Below are 12747 nucleotides of genomic sequence, written 5' to 3'. Positions count from 1 at the left end.
GCCAATCGATACAACCCTTCTGTCTTGCACTGGTCATTGTTAGATATCTCATCACCACAAACAGGAAGGCAACTAATCCACAAAACTTATATAAGAAATGGAGTTGTTGCTGTGAACAGCTCTACTATGTGATTTGCCCAAGGCCCATTAATGGAGAGAAATACGTTCTCTTATAGGAAAGAGCTGCAGGTATTTGAGAAGAGGGACAGAGTCGCAAAATGTCAACAAGCTCTTTTGAAATCTGACACCTTAAGTCTAGACATTAAATATTTTGCCACCTTTTGTCTACACTCAATAGATTCACAAATAATTTCCATTTTAATTGCGCTTCTCTTTCTTTGGAAAATTAATCAATGGTTTGAAAGCCCTTCTGGAAGCTGTTTGTATTAAGAAGGATTCTTTGAGGGAATATAATCAATAGACTGCATATATTAGCATTAATAGATTGGCTTATAGGCTAGGGGCTAGGAAGTCTAGCAGATTGTGCTCTTGCTGGAGAAGTTGAGAAGCTCATAAGTGCTCAGTCGGAGGACTGAAGGCCTCAGTAGTTTCAATCTTGTGTCAGAGGCCTGGGCTGTACATAGAGAGCTGTTTGTCTTCAGTTGCATTGTTAGGCTGAAGAGGCAGGAGTCTGCCTGGAAGGATGATTACAGCAATATCAGGAAGGTGTCTGTAAAGGTGGATAGCACGGTTTCTTCCTCAAACCTCTTGACATTCCGGCCACCTGTTGGAAGTCACCACAGGGGCTGGTCTCCCCTCTCCTTTAACTATATGGAAAATTGCCTCACAGACACACACAGAGGTGCTTCTTTTCGTTGATTCCATTGACAACCTATAGAAATCACCACTTTCATTTATCTTAAGATTTCCTTCTGTTTTATATGTATCTATTCTAAATGACATCATTTGGCGTGATTATGCTCACCAGTTCCCTTGGCTACTCTCAGGGTAAAGAAAACCAAGCTTTTATTGCTTATACTTTTATGATGTTTTTAGGTTTATTTTATTTGATGTATATGAATGTTTTACCTGCATGTGTGTCTCCCTGCATGTCTGGTGGATACAAAGAACAGAAGAGGATGTTATGTCCCCATGGAAACCCACTTCTTTGCAAAAGTGACAGTTACTTTCAAACACTAAACCTGTTGTCCAAATCACATCCTTACATTTTTATTGTTCAAATTGGTTTAATAAAAATTCAATAATTAAGCTTTCAATTATATCCCTAAAAAGCACAGATATCTAAAAAACGATCTGAATCATCTTCATTTGTAACTTTTGCATATCTTTGTTGTTTTCCCATTGCGTTGAACATATTGAACCTTTATTTATCATTACTAATCTCTCTAATCTCTCTCTTTCTGTCTCTCTGTCTCTGTCTCTGTCTCTGTCCCCCTTTCATTGTCTCATGGCAGATATTCCTCTTAATCATAGCTCCTTTCTGAGTCTTAAGATGTTTCTTTCTTAATACAAGTCATTTATTAGTTTATCGGAACTACATGAGCATTAAGAGTAATCTCTGTGACATTATTTTACTCTCGCTATTGAGCCATACTTTGGGCTGATGATCCTTTTCTCTCAGCATCTTTACGATAAGTTTTTCTACAATACGTTTTTCTAATGCACTTTGCTGTCGATGCATTTTTCTGTGACTAATTGCCTATGATTTGTTATTTAGCACTATTTCTTTTATGACTTCCTATTTATCTTTGTTGTTTCATCTATTATATATCATGATATATTTTGATTTAGATTTACCCTATGGAATTTATGTATTTATAAGAAAATGAGTATGCTTGCTATTCATCCTGATATCGATGGCTTTCTATGTATCGTTGATCTTCCTGTTCAGATATGGTACATCTCTTCAGCCTATCCTTTATTTTTTAGATGTCACATCATATCTATCTGTCTGTCTACCTATCTTCTATCTATCATCTATCTATATCTATCATATCTCAATATCTATCATTAATCTATTTACCCTCTGTCTCTGTCTCTGTCTCTGCCTCTTTCCCTCTCTCTAAGTCTGTCTCTATCTTTTTTGAGACAGAATTTCCCTTTATACTTTGTACAGCACCCAAACTCATAGCATCATCCTCCCCAAGCACCAGGTCTCTGGGATGCAAGAATTCGCTGCCATTTCCAGCACAAACTTCCTATATCTTCCCTTCCTTTTCTTCACTTCCTGCTAACTAACACTGGAAGAACAGATTTTGAAACATCATACAGAACAATTTAATGTATAATATAAGTAAGTATAGTTAAATAAGCCAAACTAGTATATGAAGGACAAACTAATCCATAGCTGTGTAGGTAATAACTATAACTAAAATACATTTTACTGGTTAATATCAATGTTTGGAAATATGTTATATAGAAGCCACTTTTGGTATAAAACAGATAATGCTCCTTTTCTTAATTAAAATTTAAAAGTCCATCCAGATGTGATGGCACATACCTGTAATCCCAGCATTCATAAGGCTGAGGAAGGGGGATCAGGATTTGGAGGCCACTCTGGGATACATAGAAAGATCTCTTAACAAACAACATAAAAATGTGTATTGCATGTGATTATTTTTAGTTTGGCCAACAATATACTATCTGCAATAGTTGAGTTTAATTTGGATGATTATTCTAAAATTAGACAATGGACATTTATAAAATGTGTTAATTTCTTCATTTTTTTGCAACTTCCTGAAGATATAAATCATTAAATCAAAATTAAGACATGGATAGTTTTGAAAGTGTACATTCTCTTTTTTTTTCCATTTTTTTTAATCGGATATTTTCTTTATATACATTTCAAATGTTATCCCTTCCTAGTTTCCCCTCTGGAACCACCCTATCCTATCTCCCCACCCTGCCTCTGTGAGGTACTCCCTCTCCCTCCTGCCTCCCTGCCCTGGCATTCCCCTACATTGGGGCATCTGATGCCCGACAAGGCCCATCCTCTGCTACATATGCAGCTGGAGCCAGGGGTTCCCCCACATGTACTCATTGGTTGGTGATTTCATCCCCGGGAGTTCTGGTGGGCTCTGGTTGGTTGATATTGTTGTTCTTCCTAGGAGGTTGCAAACCACTTACCGTCCTACCTAACACCATGAACCCAAGTGCTGAGATTCCAGCTGAACTTACTCTTGTCCTCTGTTACACTCACAAAGGTCCATCCCTGTTCTATTCAGAGAACTCAGATAGTGCAGTAAGAGCTGCATGAGAGCAAGATTGATTCCTGGGTAATGACCAATGGAGAACGGGAGCCAATTTAAACCTTAGGCTTTAGGGCTGAAAAGCCCCAAAACGTGAGTTTTATTCCTTGATCTAAAGAGATAGGGAACATTAATGGTTAATGCTAAATGTGAGGGGTGGAAACAGTCACCAAAAGGAAGTTTAACTTGAAAAATTCATTTCGGCTAAAAGCGAACAGAGGTCAGGATATTTTATGTGGGTGGATAAGTAACATTGGCAGCTGTAAAGGATTTTCTACTTCATGTGGATAGTCTCTTAGCAATGTCTTAATGCATACTGTAAGAAACACATTAGCAAGCCTTCCACTCATCAATTAATTCCCTTCCTCAATTTTACTGAAAAGTCCAACAAGCAGTTACTGAGAATCCTTTGGGATTAAACTAGAAATATCCTTTAAAAAAGAAAAAAGACAACACCCCCCCCCCACACACACACACCAGATTACAGTTTATATATTTTATGAAAAATGCCATGAACCAAAATTTGCTCACTTATTTAAGATATAAAAAAATAGATATTTTCATGGAAAATGACCTTCAGTGCTAGTAAGTGATCTATTTACTCAAGATTGGACATCAAGATACCCTACTTTCATTTAGATTGTTTTTGTTCTGCAGACTTGGGGCACAGACGCGTCATTGCTTCATGAAAAGACTATAAACATCTCTCACAGTCACAGTGCATGGAAACACTGTTATTCCTTTCCTGACTATTTGCATGCTCAGTCCTTTCTTGCTTAGGCTGATATAGACGTTACTCTCCAATTCCACCTCAATACCTCTGTGGATGAACTGCCAAGTGCCTTCCACGGCAGTTAGGATTGATTCCAGCTAATCACATCCTGGGATCGCAGACAAATCAGAAACAAAGGAAGAGCCGCTGCCTCAGTCTCTCGGTCCTGTCTCGCTAAAGCGAAGTGAGTTTTCCTGCTCTCGGAGCTTCTTCTGTTCCCTATTCATTCTGACAGCCTTGCTGAGAAGAAATTTGGAACGCCATCTCCGCTCTCAAGTCTCTCTAATAAACTGCAAATTTTATGGAAATGAATAAAGCAAGAAGCCCATTCTGTGGTCTCAGCCATCATAAGCCACAGTGTGCAGGCAGGAGCAAAATGAGATCTCAATACTTTAATAGCCCTTCACTTAGGGGGAAAAACTATCCTGGGTTAGCTCTATTCAAAACTGCTCAATTACACTAATACGGGAATTTAAGAGAAACAAAAACATTAGTGCTGATTAGAGCATCACTCGGATATGTAACAAATTGTACACTGAGGTTCTCCTTAAGAATACCATCTCTCTCATGGCTGCCGACAGGACTGTAAAATAGCTTTGGCATTTTAATGCTAGCGCATTATAAAGTTCCAGATGACAGCTGCACAGCCAACACTTTAAAGCCATCAGAAAATTCAGGCTGCACAATGGTCACAGCTGGACCCATCGATCAAACTGTTTTTGCTCGAATGAGATTCAGTGGTTGTTGGATAATTAAGCACGGCGTGTTCTGGACTTTAGAATTTTAATCATGGGAGCTAGATTTGGAGGAAAATGAAACACAAAGCTCTTACCCTTGCCTTAGCCTGGGATGAAGGTATTTTGAGTCATACAAGAATCTAGGGTATTGAGGCCTGCCCATGGCAGAATCAGATGCAATATTTGCTATTAGCCCTTCTGGCCATGAAATTTGAGAACATGTAAATGTCAAGGATTAAAACCAAATAGTCATATACATCCTGGTAACAGCAGAGTGCTCAATGTTTCTCCTTTCTTGCTAGGCAGGCATTATTCAGAATTTTATTAGAAAAGAAACTCACAGCTCCAGGGTTTCCAATATAGTAGATGTTATAGTTACATCATTCTCATGCATCACAAGGTAAGCCAGGAGTGCCTTTTCCAGAGGACATATGAAATTATGAATCTAGTGGCATCATTGAGGTCAGCATTACAAAGCACAAGGTTCCAGGTTCAGACAAGTTCTGATGCCCTGCTTCTGTCTTGGGTCTGCTTTCAGGGTACAGTGTTTGGTTTCCGGCTAACACTAGAATGGAGCCAGTCACAGCTAAATGCTTCAAATGTGCTTTAAAGACATGCATACTTCAAACAAATGTCACAGCATTTCTTGCTACTTCATTCTCACAGATGAGGGACTTTAAAGTAAATACTAACACATCTTATTTCTAATATTTTGCAAAATACACATTATTATCACCCCATTGAAAAATAATGGAAACAAAGGAGAGATTTGAAAATAATCACCTTGGCAAGTGCTGAGTGCACACTTGCAAAACACCACCAAACTACTCACTCCAAAACCCATATTTTTATCCCTTAAGCCACTCAAGATCCTTGTCTCAAGATAGAACTGCATCAATGAGAATTCTCTAAGGACACAATGTGTCTTCTTTGTGTCTAAGGGCAAAGGAATTCAGCCCCTTGTTTTCATCTCACAGAGTAAGATCGTTGCCATTAGACCCTCAAAGGCCCACCAATTCCTCTTGTGGCAGAGTTCTGACACTCAGACCCTGTTAATCCTTAGGTCAATGACTCAGGACCTCTGTGATGTTCCATATGCAGCCAGGCTGCCCTGAAGCATATCAGGGAAGGAAAACAAGGGCTGTTGATTCTCTCTCTCTCTCTCTCTCTCTCTCTCTCTCTCTCTCTCTCTCTCTCTCTTTCTCTCACAAACACACACACACAGACACACAGACACACACACACACACACACACACACATGGTACAGCAGACACAATCCATGATGTCTGTATAGATGGATGAAATACTGGGTGCAGAAAACCAAATATTCCTTAACCTCTGTACCGTCCATTCAGCATTTCAAACCATGAAGATTTATGGCAGACCAGCATCAGAAAAGAACAATGCCCTAAGAAGTCTCATCAACCCCTTGAATATTTATCACACAAGAAATTTATTTTTATTGGTCAGAGTTTTGACTGTAGGATCTCTCACCTGATGTCCTGTTTTTCTGCTGGAGATGGGCTCTACAAGTTCCCTCTCCCCACTGTAGGGCTTTTTATCTAGGGTCCTTCCCTTTGAGTCCTGAGAGTCTCTCACCTCCCAGGTCTCTGGTACATTCTGAAGGGTCCCCCCCAACCTCCTACCTACTGCAGGGATGGGAATGGAGAAGAGCCTGAGGAAAAGAAGGTATTAGGGGTGGGGGGAAGGACTGAAGCCCTGAGGGCCAGCAGGCAACCTAAGGATGAAGGAGATTGGGAGGATGATCTAGAATGTACCAGAGACCTGGAAAAAAGATACGCTCGGGACTCAAGAGTTGGGTGAGAGGCGTAGATGAAATGCTCTTCAGTAGGGAAAGGGAACTTGTTGAGCCCACCTCCAGCAGAAAGACAGGGCATCAAGTGAGGGATGGGGTTGCTATACCACAGTCAAAGCTCTGACCTATTCTTCCTGTCTAAAAGAAATTCGGGGATGGAAATGAAGAAGAGCCTGAGGAAAAGAAGGTCCAGTGACAGACATAAAGTGGGATCCTGCTCAAGGGGAGACCCCAAGACCTGACACCATTACTGAGGCTATGGAGTGCTCACAAAAAGGGACCCATCATGACTGCCCTCCAAAAGACCCAACAAGCAGCTGAAAGAGTCAGGTGCAGGTGTGTGCACTCAACCAATGAACAGAAGCTGCAGACCTCTGTGTTGAATTAGGGGAAATCTGGAAGAAGCTGAGGAGGAGAGAGACCCTGTAGGAGGACCAGCAGTCTCAATTAACCTGGTCTCCTGAGATCTCTCAGACACTGGATCACCAACCAGGCAGCATACACCAGCTGATATGAACCTCCCAACACATATCCAGCAGAAGACTGTTGGGTCTGGATTCAGATACACCTAAAGAGAGTGGAGGCACCAGGGAGTTTAGAGGTCTGGTGGGGGGGTGTTGAGGGGGTATAGGGACATCCTTGTGGAGACCTGGGGGGTGGAGGGGTCAGGGAGGAGGTATGGGATGTGGAACAGTGAGGGGGTGGGCCATGAGGGAAATAAAATCTGGAGTGTAAAAAAAAATTAAAAATAAAAATGAAATTTATTTTCCCTTTTATGTATGTTTCTGGAAACTTTCTGATATATTATAGTACTGGAAACATGGTGGCAAATAAAGATATGTAATTATACTTTAAAAAACTTCACCTCTATTCTAGCATGTGAGCAAACACAGTGATTTTAGAGGGAGCAAGAGAGTAAAGGGACTGGGCAGTCGGAGTCTGATTGGCTTGAAGAGATAAGATTGGATAAAGGCATAAATGATGTGAAAGAAAAAGATGATTGGCAATGTTGGGCAGGCTTCATGGCACTAGCGACCAACTACATCAGTTCAAATTCTAGCCCTGCCATCTACATGTATATTTCATCAGTGTTTTATGTGTTGGGTTCCTTCTATAAAATAAAGACCACCCACAGCTTATAGGAGCATTAATTAAGTTTCACTAGTCACAGGCATGTGTTATCTAATACGCCACAGATCCTGGGAGAATGCTGTCAATAGCAACCACTGGATCCATACGCAAAAACAGCACTCAGGAATGGATGCTACCAAGGTACCTGTTTGGGAAGACAAAAATCACTGGGGCAGGGGCAGGAGAGGGGAGGACAGTGGGCAGGTGCGAGAAGCTAAATGAACACGGAGAACGAGAACGCAGTAGGCAATAACTCCCAGCATGAAGGTGCAGCTCTATAGCTAGGGGACCTTTGGATGACTAAGCCAAAGAGCCCCTGGGGGTGAAGCTTGAGTATCTGACTCTGAAAGGCAGGCATTAGATTCTGACAGTTGACCAAAAAGAAAAAAACACTGATGTAGGCCTGTGGTAAAGGAACAAGTTTGAATTTGATTCTAAGAGAAAAGCCAAACCCTCGGAATGTTGGTGGCATCCTGCCCACTTCCTACCTCCGCCACACTTGTGTATATCGGATTCTTAACTATCTTGAGATGTGTCACATTCTCTTAGAGTGGAAGAGTCCCGTGAGAGACTCTTCTTTCCTGGGCCCTCCCACTCTGTTTCTTACATCTCCAGAGAGCCATGCTTGTTGGATTATGTACCTGGATGTGCCATTCAAGAAAATAAGTCAATTTTGCAAAGAATACATCTTCAAACTGTCTTAGATATTAGGTCACAGGCTTTTCTTAGGAACAAGCAAACCATAAACTGATTTTACAGCAAAGCCCCATTGCTTTAGTAATCCGGCCACTACAATGTACCCCCAAATGCTGGGTGCTAAAGCATGAAGAGAGCAGGGATGATTTAGTTGGGGTACAGAGCTTCATTTGAACTGGAAAGGAAGACACCAAATGTCAAGATGTCCAGTTATATTCCTTTCAGCACTTCAAATGATGTGACCCAAACATAATCAGAGTTCTAAGGTTTATACTCATAATATAAGTAATATCTTATAATGATGGATTTAATTTTGGAACAGTTTTAAAAAGCATCAAAAAGTCATAGACAAAAATTATGCCCTCCCTTGAAACTGATCTAAGGCAGGTCTCGAATGTGCATTCTATTACACAGCTCGAGCTGTACCTAGATTTATGTGCATAATTTATGTTTATGGATAAGTATCTGATTTGGTGGTCATAGTAGACACCTGACATGTTATAAATTTACAAAAGACTGAGTATTAAAATAAAAGGAAGATAAGATTATTGGAGAGGGGGCTCCTGAAATACTTTCCAAGTAACAAATACTGAATAAAAGGTTATTTATCAAATAAGCAATGTTGATTGTCCATAGGATAAAGGCAGTCATTGTATATCTGAGTTTTCCTAGCATCTCAGCCTGCAAACAAAAATAGAAATTAAAAATTGCTTTGTGCATTCAGTCCAGGAGAGGATTTAAATGGCTGGCCAACTCTAGTTCACATGGTGATATATAGTTCTCCTCGGTATGGACTGTCAAAGTGAGTTAGTGACAATGAAAGAAAATGGGAGATGGGCTTTCAGATGTCCTCATCCAGCTAAAGAGAGAAGTACAGTTCAAAGCATTTTTACCCACTGAGCTTTTCAAATAACCATCCAGCACGATGGATGTATTGCTTTGGAGCGAAAGCTCAGAGGAATACTAAAAGAAACTAATAGATTACGTTTTAACAGTGACTCCGGGGAACTGTATCTGTCCTTCCACCTCTAAAGAGCAAACATATGGCAGTCAGCCTGTTCACAGGGCTACTTCACTGGCTATGTGAAGGTGGAATGTGTGTGCTTCCATACAGCCAGCTCTCTTCTGTGACTGACCCATAGTCTCAGAGCAACTAACCAATGACAGCCCTTGTCTCTAGACCACTGACCATCTTTCTTCTTTAGGAAGAAAGTTAGGAAAGATACCAAATGGACCTATGACCCAAATAGCAGCATCAGCCAAGACAATCTGGATGTAATCTTTATACATTTTTTTAAATACACATCAAAGTGTTGTTTACATGTGCTGAAATGTAAATGTAAAACATAAAATGTTTCTTCGGTTCAGCTTTTATACATGTTATCACCATGTCTATTATTCACTGGCAGCCATGACTTTGCCTTCCTTTAGTGAGATTTGGACATTCATACAGCATCTAAAAACTAAATATGTTGAGCTCCTTCTTTGCATGGCCTCTGATCAATAAATTTATCAGAAATATCATCACCTTTGTCAATAAAGCAAGGTCTGTATTGTTGTTTGGGTGTTTTAGCGTTTATGAAGACAATGTGGAAGACAACAAAAAGAGCTAATGCTTGATATAGGAATCCAAACCTCAACAGAATTGGGTAGCATGAAGCTGGCCATTGAACTCCATATATCCACTCACGGACTTGGTCTCCAGTTAGCTAAGCACAAACCCACCTAGGATCCTATGATACACTAGAAATATACTTTGAATAATTGTGCCTTAAAATTTCAAGGGAGATTAGATATTCTGTTTTCATTTTCCCCTTTTAAAGGGGTCTCAGGAACAAAATGTGCTTGAACCAAACCTCTCGATTTCTATGACATCATGAATAATAGTCTCTACGGGTCCTTCCTTTTGTCCTATTACTATTTTCTCCTCTGCTAAGAAATAACTTCCAATGTGTGGATAAGAGAGTAGTGCTTGGCCTGTGCTTTCAGCTGTGTAGTGACGCCAATCAAGCTCAAGTTATTTTATAGTTTCTGTCTGTTTGCTTGATTGTGATCTTATAAAAAGGACTCAGTTGATAGCCTAAGCTATTCTGAAACCTACTGTAAGCTTAATGATAAAACAAAGAGTTTTAAGCAGATGCAGGGAAAACAAGGATAGACCAGGGGCTGGAGAGAGCTCAGTGGTTAAGAGCACTGACTGCTCTTCTAGAGGTCCTGAGTTCAAATCCCAGCAACCACATGGTGACTCACAACCATCTGCAATGGGATCTGATGCTATCCTCTGGTGTGTCTGAAGACAGCTACAGTATACCTATATATAATAAATAAATACATCTTTTTTTAAATAGTAGACCAGGAAGATTCAACCAAATGTTAGGTACACATCAAGTATTTACTCTCAAGACTCACTGAATCTCAAAGCTTAGGAGGTTTGGAGTATAGATATGTATCAGATATCTGTAATCTGTGTTTTTGGATTCTAGAATACTAATAATGAGAAAATCTTAATAAAGCTCCCAGCTAATGCTTGTTTTCAGAGTTCTGCCAGTATCTACAAAATTAAAAAAATAAAATAAATCTAAGGTCACTTTCTCTGTCTGATCCTTAATTCTGCTTCTGCCTTCTCTTGTCATTTACTCTTCCAAATGAAAGTGGACAGAGACACTGGAAAATCTGAACAGAAGCTCATAAAGGGGAAGTGAGTCACTTGGTGAACATGTGTCAAGAAAGAAAGCCTGCATGGGTCCAGATGGCAGGGTGCCACCCAAGGCTAACACAACTCTTCATCTTGGGCATAGCAAGAACAGGCAATGTTTGTAATGGCGTGCTCACATCAGTCTGCAGACACAGTCTCCATGGCACCCAAGCACATCACCCAAACAAAAGAAAGCCATGGGGATGCCAGGACTGCACCATCTTTCTAACTTTTGAAATAAAGGGTGAGGATTTGAACTGACAGGGAATGATTGCAGACATTTGACATGTCTGTTTAGAGTCACCACATTGAACGGATGCCCTCATATCCCTTGAGCTACAATAAACAAAGCAGACACTCAGTGTGAAGCATTTCTGACTGGACACCGCTGTTGGTGGCAGTGGAGGCTCAGTAGAATAAGGGCTGGCTTGGACATGCTATTTACCTAAGTTTTTCCCACATCCATCACGTATTAGCTGTTCATCTCTGGGTAAGTTATTTAACACCCATTGGGTACAGCATGCTGTGTAAATAAAGAGGAAAATGTCCTATTTATTAAAAGACTTCAGGGTGACTAGATCTAGAGCTGAGACAAATTGTGCATATATTTATTAGTAAATGCAAGTTTTCTTTGTGCCTTCCTTAGCAATTATCTCATATCGCTTTTATCAAGCTTCATGCTAGTCACTAGAAGTAGTTTCTTGCTGCTATGAAAATAAAACAACTTTACATTTTTCCAGTCACTATTTTCAGACACATTCATTTGCATGCTCTTCGCCGACCACTGGATGTCATCTTGCAAGATTTCATGAGGTATGAATATTTATTGCTATTAAAATGCAATCCTGTGCAATTTGAAATTGCAGTCTCATACCTAATTCAGTCTGTCCCTCCTGACTGTGTTTAATATGCTCATGAAATTGTCTAATGAGAGACCTAGGTCTCCCAGTCATTGCCTCCTCCACACGCCTAAACCTTATGCCCTTACCTGACAGTGACCAGCATACAGGCAGGGAATGGAGACATCTGTCCCTGTGCAATAGAAATCAGCTACTGTACCACGGGAGGTACTGATGTTCATGTGTCTGAGGCAGACCTGCTGTGAAGTGACATTGGTGCTGTCACTGGCATAAGCACATGTAAGAGGTGTTCAGTAGATTCCTCTGTAATGATAGCAGGGAATGGCTCCATCTGAACCCTTCCATAACTTGAGACCATGCCCTAGGGTTCCCTGGTGGTACAGAAGCTTAAATCGACCTCTGGAGAGCTCCACTGTGCTAGGGAAAGGTATTTATTCTTCTTACACCCACGTGACCAGTTTCTCATCTTCTATGTCCTGCATCTGCCTCGTGTAGAAAGCAGAAGGCAAACGGGCAGCTGTGCTGGTGACTGGGGATTCAAACGCAGCTCCGAATGCTAGGCTTCCCTGTTGACTCTCCGTCCTTTCCATGGTTTATAGTCTTAATGTTTGCCCTGGCTGCTCTCAGTAAACTGAAGATCTTAGTGCTGCAATCTCTGTTGGAGCTGGTATGACTCAGGGCTGCCTTCCCCGAAGGCTAAGATTTCCTTCGTCCTCTCCTCCTCCACATCCCTCCTCAGACAGTCCCCAGGCACAGGGCTCTTATTTTCCTGGTCTGGTTCTGAGGATGTCTGGCCGCAATGATTCATGGTGCTCTTTAATATGTGGCTG

The 12747-nt window shown here is 40.8% G+C and overlaps 1 pseudogene; it reads right to left on the bottom strand.

Moving 5' to 3' along the window:
* LOC116895814 overlaps positions 1 to 12507 on the bottom strand; it is a 41149-nt pseudogene extending 28642 nt beyond the window's left edge.
* Between the last annotated feature and the right edge of the window lie 240 nt (positions 12508 to 12747).

Source organism: Rattus rattus, chromosome 3, assembly GCF_011064425.1.
Source record: "Rattus rattus isolate New Zealand chromosome 3, Rrattus_CSIRO_v1, whole genome shotgun sequence".
NCBI classification, from domain to species: Eukaryota; Metazoa; Chordata; class Mammalia; order Rodentia; family Muridae; genus Rattus; species Rattus rattus.
The sequence above is the reverse complement of the archived record's forward strand: the minus strand, read 5'-3'. Positions and strand labels throughout refer to the sequence as shown.